General features: G+C 41.3%; 1 non-coding gene across 1 annotated transcript; it reads left to right on the top strand.

Annotated features, from left to right (window-relative positions):
• The first annotated feature begins 8,273 nt into the window (after nt 1–8,273).
• On the top strand, nt 8,274–8,381 carry LOC112760830 (small nucleolar RNA R71). Its single transcript, XR_003181250.1, has one exon. It is a non-coding gene; the product is annotated as a small nucleolar RNA R71 (small nucleolar RNA).
• The last annotated feature ends 685 nt before the right edge of the window (nt 8,382–9,066 follow it).

Raw genomic sequence — 9,066 nt, forward strand, 5'->3', positions numbered from 1 at the left:
TCAGAATGGAGCATCATAGGAATCTTCTATGATGGTCTGTCTGAACTATCTAAGATGTCATTGGATAGCTCTACTGGAGGATCTCTTCATCTGAAGAAGACGCCTGCAGAAGCTTAAGAACTCATTGAAATGGTTGCAAATAACCAATTCATGTACACCTCTGAAAGGAATCCTGTGAATAATGGGACAGCTCAGAAGAAAGGAGTTCTTGAGATTGATACTCTAAATGCCATATTGGCTCAGAATAAAATATTGACCCAACAAGTCAATATAATTTCTCAGAGTCTATCTAGAATGCAAGCAGCAACAGGCAGTACTAAGGAAGCTTCCTCTGAAGAAGAAGCTTATGATCCTGAGAACCCAGCAATGGAAGAGGTGAATTACATGGGAGAACCCTATGGAAACACCTATAATCCTTCATGGAGAAATCATCCAAATCTCTCATGGAAGGATCAACAGAGACCTCAACAAGGTTTCAACAACAATAATGGTGGAAGAAACAGGTTTAGCAATAGCAAGCCTTTTCCATCATCTTCTCAGCAACAAACAGAGAATTCTAAGCAGAGCCACTCTGACTTAGCAACCATTGTCTCTGATTTAATCAAAACCACTCAAAGTTTTATGATTGAAACAAGGTCCTCCATTAGAAATTTGGAGGCACAATTGGGTCAGCTGAGTAAGAAAATTACTGAACTACCTCCTAGTACTCTCCCAAGCAATACAGAAGAGAATCCAAAGAGAGAGTGTAAGGCCATAACCACGTCTCACATGGCCAAATCTGGAGAGGAGGAAGAGGCAGTGATCTCCACTGAGGAATACCTCAATGGACGTCCACTGGCCTCCATGGAGTTCCTTGATGAGGAACCATGGGAATCTGAGGCTCACACTGAGACCATAAAGATTCCATTAAATTTACTTCTGCCATTCATAAGCTCTGATGAGTATTCTTCCTCTGAAGAGGATGAAGATGTCACTGAAGAGCAAGTTGCTAAGTACCTTGGAGCAATCATGAAGCTAAATGCCAAGTTATTTGGTAATGAGACTTGGGAGAATGAACCTCCATTGCTCATCAAAGAACTGGATGACTTGACTAGGCAGAGATTACCTCAAAAGAGACAGGACCCTGGAAAGTTCTCAATCCCTTGTACCATAGGCACCATGACCTTTGAGAAGGCTCTATGTGACCTAGGGTCAAGCATAAACCTTATGCCTCTCTCTGTAATGGAGAAGCTAGGGATCATTGAGGTACAAGCTGCAAGAATCTCACTGGAGATGGTAGACAATTCAAAGAAATAGGCTTATGGACTTGTAGAGGATGTCTTGGTAAAGGTTGAAGACCATTACATCCCTTCTGACTTCATAGTCTTAGAGACTGGGAAGTGTATGGATGAATCCATCATCCTTGGCAGACCTTTCCTAGCCACAGCAAAGCTGTGATTGATGTTGACAGATGAGAATTGATCATTCAAGTGAAAGAAGACTCCCTTGTGTTTAAAGCTCAAGTATATCCCTCTGTCGCCATGGAGAGGAAGCATGAAGAGCTTCTCTCAATACAGAGTCAAACAGAGCCCTCACAGTCAAACTCTAAGTTTGGTGTTGGGAGGCCACAACCAAACTTTAAGTTTGGTGTTAAACCCTGGTGCACGAAATTGTAATCTCAGGTAACGGCGCCAAAAACTCTGTACGCACGTCTTAATAAATCGCTTTTCATTCACAACTTCGATACAACTAACCAGCAAGTGCACTGGGTCGTCCAAGTAATAAATCTTACGTGAGTAAGGGTCGATCCCACGGAGATTGTCGGCTTGAAGCAAGCTATGGTCACCTTGTAAATCTCAGTCAGGTGGATAATAATTGATTATGGAGTTTTCGAAATTAATAATAAATAAACAGAAAATAAAGATAGAGATACTTATGTAAATCATTGGTGAGAATTTCAGATAAGCGTATAGAGATGCATTCGTTCCTCTGAACTTCTGCTTTCCTGCTGTCTTCATCCAATCAATCCTACTCCTTTCCATGGATGGCTTTATGTAAGGACATCGCCAATGTCAAAGGCTACTTTTCATCCTCTCTGGAAAATGGTCCGATGCGCTGTCACTGCATGGCTAATCATCTGGAGGCATCACCGTGGTCAATGGTTGCAACCTATCCTCTTGTGAAAATGGTCCAAATGCTCTGTCATAGCACGGCTAATCATCTGAGGTTCTCGATCATACTGGAATAGGATTCACCCTCCTTTTGCGTCTGTCACTACGCCCAGCACTCGCGAGTTTGAAGTTCTTTACAATCATTCAATCCCAGAATCCTACTCGGAATACCACAGACAAGGTTTAGACTTTCCGGATTCTCATGAATGCCGCCATCAATCTAGTTTATACCATGAAGATTCTGATTAAGAGATCCAAGAGATAATCATTCAATCGAAGGTAGAACGGAAGTGGTTGTCAGGCACGCGTTCATAGGGAATGATGATGATTGTCACGTTCATCACATTTATGTTGAAGTACGAATGAATATCTTAGAAGCGGAATAAGTTGAATTGAATAGAAAAACAGTAGTACTTTGCATTGATTCATGAGGAACAGCAGAGCTCCACACCTTAATCTATGGAGTGCACAAACTCTACCGTTTGAAAATACATAAGTGAAAGGTTCAGGCATGGCCGAATGGCCAGCCCCCATGATCTAAGAACCAGATGTCCCAAGATGTCAAATACAATAGTAAAAAGTCCTATTTATACTAAACTAGCTACTAGGGTTTACAGAAGTAAGTAATTGATGCATAAATCCACTTCCGGGGCCCACTTGGTGTGTGCTTGGGCTGAGCTTGAAGTTTCCACGTGGAGAGGTCATTCTTGGAGTTGAACGCCAGTTTGTAACGTATTTCTGGCGTTCAACTCTGGCTTGTAACGTGTTTCTGGTGTTTAACTCCAGACAGCAGTGTAGAACTGGCGTTCAACACCCTTTTACGTCATCTAAACTCGGCCAAAGTATAGATTATTATATATTTCTGGAAAGCCCGGGATGTCTACTTTCCAAGGAAATTGGAAGCGTGCCATTTTGAGTTTTGTAGCTCCAGAAAATCCACTTTGAGTGTAGGGAGGTCAGAATCCAACAGCATCAGCAGTCCTTCTTCTACCTCTGAATCTGATTTTTGCTCAAGTCCCTCAATTTCAGCCAGAAAATACCTAAAATCACAGAAAAACACACAAACTCATAGTAAAGTCCAGAAATGTGAATTTAACATAAAAACTAATAAAAACATCCCTAAAAGTAATTAGATTCTACTAAAAATATACTAAAAACAATGCCAAAAAGTGTATAAATTATCCGCTCATCACAACACCAAACTTAAATTGTTGCTTGTCCCCAAGCAACTGAAAATTAAATAGGATAAAAAGAAGAGAATATACTATAAATTCCAAACTATCAATGAAACATAGCTTCAATCAGATGAGCGGGACTTGTAGCTTTTTGCCTCTTGAATAGTTTTGGCATCTCACTTTATCCATTGAGGTTCAGAATGATTGGCATCTATAGGAACTCAGAGTTCAGATAGTGTTATTGATTCTCCTAGTTCAGTATGTTGATTCTTGAACACAGCTATTTTATGAGTCTTGGCCGTGGCCCTAAGCACTTTGTTTTCCAGTATTACCACCGGATACATAAATGCCACAGACACATAATTGGGTGAACCTTTTCAGATTGTGACTCAGCTTTGCTAAAGTCCCCAATTAGAGGTGTCCAGGGTTCTTAAGCACACTCTTCTTTTGCTTTGGACCTTGACTTTAACCGCTCAGTCTCAAGTTTTCACTTGACACCTTCACGCCACAAGCACATGGTTAGGGACAGCTTGGTTTAGCCGCTTAGGCCAGGATTTTATTCCTTTAGGCCCTTCTATCCACTGATGCTCAAAGCCTTGGGATCCTTTTTATTACCCTTGCCTTTTGGTTTTAAGGGCTATTGGCTTTTTGCTCTTGCCTCTTGGTTTTAAGAGCTTTGGCTTTTTCTGCTTGCTTTTTCTCTTTTTTTTTTCGCCATTTTTTTCTATTTTTTTTTTCTACAAGCTTTTGTATTCACTGCTTTTTCTTGCTTCAAGAATCGTTTTTATGATTTTTCAGATTATCAAATAACATGTCTCCTTGTCATCATTCTTTCAAGAGCCAACATATTTAACATTCTTAAACAACAACTTCAAAATACATATGCATTGTTCAAGCATTCATTCAGAAAACAAGAAGCATTGTCACCACATCAACATAATTAAACTAAGTTCAAGGATAAATTCGAAACTCATGTACTTCTTGTTCTTTTCAATTAAAACATTTTTCATTTAAGAGAGGTGATGGATTCATAGGACATTCATAACTTTAAGACAAAGTTACTAAATACTAATGATCATGTAATAAGACACTAACATAGATAAGCACTTAGCATATAGAAAATGAAAAACAGAGAATGCAAGAACAAGGAATGAGTCCACCTTAGTGATGGTGGCGTTTCCTTCTTGAGGAACCAATGATGTCCTTGAGCTCTTCTATGTCTATTCCTTGTCTTTGTTGCTCCTCCCTCATTGCTTTTTTATCTTCTCTAATTTCATGAAGGATGATGGAGTGCTCTTGATGTTCCACCCTTAATTGTCCCATGTTGGAACTTAATTCTCCTAGGGAGGTGTTGATTTGCTCCCAATAGTTTTGTGGAGGAAGATGCATTTGAGGCATCTCCGGGATCTCATAGTGATGAGCTTCATGTGTCTCTTGAGCTCCATGAATAGGCTCTCTTGCTTGCTCCATCCTTTTCTTAGTGATGGGTTTGTCTTCCTCAATGGGAATGTCTCCTTCTATGAAAGCTCCAACTGAGTAACATAGATGGCAAATAAGATGAGGAAAAGCTAGCCTTGCCATGGGGGAGGACTTTTTGGCTATTTTGTAGAGTTCAAGGGAGATAACTTCATGAACTTCTACTTCCTCACCAGTCATGACGCTATGAATCATGATGGCCCGATCCACAGTAACTTCAGATAGGTTGCTAGTGGGGATGATGGAGCGTTAGATGAACTCTAACCATCCTCTAGCCATAGGCTTGAGGTCCAGTCTTCTTAGTTAAACCGACTTGCCTTTGGAGTCAATCTTCCATTGAGCTCCTTCCACACATATGTCCATGAGGACTTGGTCCAACCTTTGAATAAAGTTGACCCTTCTAGTGTAGGGGCGTGCATCTCGTTGCATCATGGGCAAGTTAAACGCCAACCTCACGTTTTCCGAACTAAAATCTAAGTATTTCCCCCGAACCATGGTGAGATAATTCTTTGGGTTCGGGTTCTTACTTTGATCATGGTTCCTTGTGATCCATGCATTAGCATAGAACTCTTGAACCATTAAAATTCTGACTTGTTAGATGGAGTTTGTTAGAACTTCCCAACCTCTTCTATGGATCTCATGTCGGATCTCCGGATACTCATTTCTCTTGAGTTTGAAAGGGACCTCGGGGATCACCTTCTTCTTGGCCACAACATCATAGAAGTGGTCTTGATGAGCTTTGGAGATGAATCTTTCCATCTCCCATGACTCGGAGGTGGAAGCTTTTGTCTTTCCTTTCCCTTTTCTAGAGGATTCTCCGGTCTTGGGTGCTATCAATGGTAATGGAAAAAAAAAAAAGCTTATGCTTTTACCACACCAAACTTAGAATATTGCTCGCCCTCGAGCAAGAGAAGAAAGAATAGATGAAGAAGAAGAAGAAAATATGGAGGAGAGGAGGGAGAGGTGTATTCGGCCAAGAAGGGGAAGAGAGGGTTGTGTTGTGTGAAAATGAAGAAGAATGGAGGGCTTTATATAGGGAAGGGAGGGGGGTTAAGGTTCGGCCATATGGGTGGGTTTGGGTGGGAAATTGATTTTGAATTTTGAAGGTAGGTGGAGTTTATGAGGTAGGTTTATGGGGAAGAGTGGATGATGTGAGTGGTGAAGTGGTGAAGGGAAGAGAGATTGAGGTGATTGGTGAAGAATTTTGGGGAAGAGTGTTTATCGGGAAGAGAGGATGAACATTGAGAAGAGGGAAGAGAGTGAGTGGTGGTAGGTGGGGATCCTGTGGGGTTCACAGATGCTGAGATGATCCTGTGGGGTCCACAAATCCTGAGGTGTCAAGGAATTGCATCCCTGCACCAATTAGGCATGTAAAATGCCTTTGCATGCAATTCTGGCGTTTAAACGCCGAACTGATGCTTGTTTCTGGCGTTCAGCGCCAGCTCTTCTTCACTGTGCATTTCTGGCATCTGAACGCCAGGATGCTGCTTGTTTCTGGCGTTCAACGCCAGAAACATGCTTTGTTCTGTTATTGAACGCCAGACAGATGCTCCTTACTGGCGTTTAAACGCCAGTGAGATCCTCCTCCAGGGTGTGATTTTTCTTCTGCTGTTTTTGATTCTGTTTTCAACTTTTATATTTATTTTGTGACTCCACATGATCATGAACCTAATAAAACATGAAATAACAATAAATTAAAATTAGATAAATAAAAATTGGGTTGCCTCCCAACAAGCGCTTCTTTAATGTCAATAGCTTGACATTGGGCTCTCATTGAGCCTCACAGATGTTCAGAGCATTGTTGAGACTCCCCAACACCAAACTTAGAGTTTGGATATGGGAGTTCAACACCAAACTTAGAGTTTGGTTGTGGCCTCCCAACACCAAACTTAGAGTTTGACTGTGGGGGCTCTGGTTGACTCTGTTTTGATAGAAGCTTACTGTGCCTCTTTTCCATGTTTACAGAGGGATGTCCTTGAGTTTTAAACTCAAGGGAGTCCTCATTCAATTGAAGGACTAGTTCACCTCTGTCAACATCAATCACAGCTCTTGCTGTGGCTAGGAAGGGTCTTCCAAGGATGATGGATTCATCCTGATCCTTCCCAGTATCTAGGACTATGAAATCAGCAGGGATGTAAAGGCCTTCAACCTTTAGTAACACGTCCTCTACTTGTCCATAAGCCTGTTTTCTTGAATTGTCTGCCATCTCTAATGAGATTTTAGCAGCTTGTACCCCAAAGATTCCCAATTTCTTTATTACAGAGAGGGGCATGAGGTTTATCCCTGAACCAAGGTCACACAGAGCTTTTTCAAAGATCATGGTGCCTATGGTACAAGGTATTAGGAACTTTCCAGGATCCTGTTTCTTCTGAGGCAATGTCAGTTGATCCAGATCACTTAGTTCATTGGTGAACAAGGGAGGATCATCTTCCCAAGTCTCAATACCAAATAATTTGGCATTCAACTTCATGATTGCACCAAGGTACTTGGTAACTTGCTCCTTAGTAACATCCTCATTCTCTTCAGAAGAGGAATACTCATCAGAGCTCATGAATGGCATAAGGAGGTTTAATGGAATCTCTATGGTCTCTAGTTGAGTCTCAGATTCCTTTGGTTCCTCAGAGGGAAACTCCTTATTGATCACTGGACGTCCCAGGAGGTCTTCCTTACTGGGATTTACGTCCTCCCCTTCCTCTTTGGATTCGGCCATGATGGTTATATCAATGGCCTTGCACTCTCCTTTTGGATTTTCTTCTGTATTGCTTGGGAGAGTACTAGGAGGGATTTCAGTGACTCTTTTACTCAGCTGGCCCACTTGTGCTTCCAAATTTCTAATGGATGACCTTGTTTCATTCATGAAACTCACAGTGGCCTTAGATAGATTAGAGACTAAGTTTGCTAAATTAGAAGTATTTTGTTCAGAGTTCTCTGTCTGTTGCTGAGTGGATGATGGAAAAGGCTTGCTATTGCTAAACCTGTTTCTTCCACCATTATTAAAGCCTTGTTGAGGCTTTTGTTGATCCTTTCATGAGAGATTTGGGTGATTTCTCCATGAGGGATTATAGGTGTTTCCATATGGTTCACCCATGTAATTCACCTCTGCTATTGCAGGGTTCTCAGGATCATAAGCTTCTTCTTCAGAAGGTGCCTCTTGAGTACTGTTGGATGCAGCTTGCATTCCATTCAGACTCTGAGAAATCATATTGACTTGCTGAGTCAATATTTTGTTCTGAGCCAATATGGCATTCAGAGTATCAATTTCAAGAACTCCCTTCTTCTGAGGCGTCCCATTGCTCACAGGATTCCTCTCAGAAGTGTACATGAACTGGTTATTAGCAACCATGTCAATGAGTTCTTGAGCTTCTGCAGGCATTTTCTTTAGGTGAATGGATCCACCTGCAGAAGTATCCAATGACATCTTAGCTAATTCAGACAGACCATCATAGAATATATCCAGGATGGTCCATTCTGAAAGCATGTCAGAAGGACACTTTTTGGTCAGTTGCTTGTATCTCTCCCAAGCTTCATAGAGGGATTCACCTTCTTTCTGTCTGAAGGTTTGAACATCCACTCTAAGCTTGCTCAGATTTTGAGGAGGAAAGAACTTGGCTAAGAAAGTCGTGACCAGTTTATCCCAAGAGTTCAGGCTATCTTTGGGTTGAGAGTCCAACCACACTTTAGCTCTGTCTCTTATAGCAAAAGGGAAAAGCATGAGCCTGTAGACTTCAGGATCTACTCCATTAGTCTTAACAGTATCACAGATCTGCAAAAATTCAGTTAAGAACTGAAAAGGATCGTCAGATGGAAGTCCATGGAACTTGCAGTTCTACTGCATCAGAGAAACTAATTGAGGTTTCAGCTCAAAATTGTTTGCTCCAATGGTGGGGATGGAGATGCTTCTTCCATGTAAATTGGAATTAGGTGCAGTAAAGTCACCAAGCATTCTCCTTGCATTATTATTATTTTCGGCTGCCATCTCCTCTTCTTGTTCGAAAATTCCTGACAGGTGCTTGCTGGATTGTTTTAATTTAGCTTCTCTTAGTTTCCTCTTCAGAGTCCTTTCAGGTTCAGGGTCTACTTCAACAAGAATGTTCTTGTCCTTGCTCCTGCTCATATGAAAAAGAGAGAACAGAAAAATAATAATAATAGGGATCCTTTTTGCCCAGGTATAGAGGTTCCCTTAGGTGAGTGGAAGAAAAGAAGAGTAGAAGAAAAGAAGAAGAGAAAAATTTGAACTCAGAGAGAGAGAGGGGGTTCGGATTTTT

Source organism: Arachis hypogaea, chromosome 16 (genome assembly GCF_003086295.3).
Source record: "Arachis hypogaea cultivar Tifrunner chromosome 16, arahy.Tifrunner.gnm2.J5K5, whole genome shotgun sequence".
NCBI classification, from domain to species: domain Eukaryota; kingdom Viridiplantae; phylum Streptophyta; class Magnoliopsida; order Fabales; family Fabaceae; genus Arachis; species Arachis hypogaea.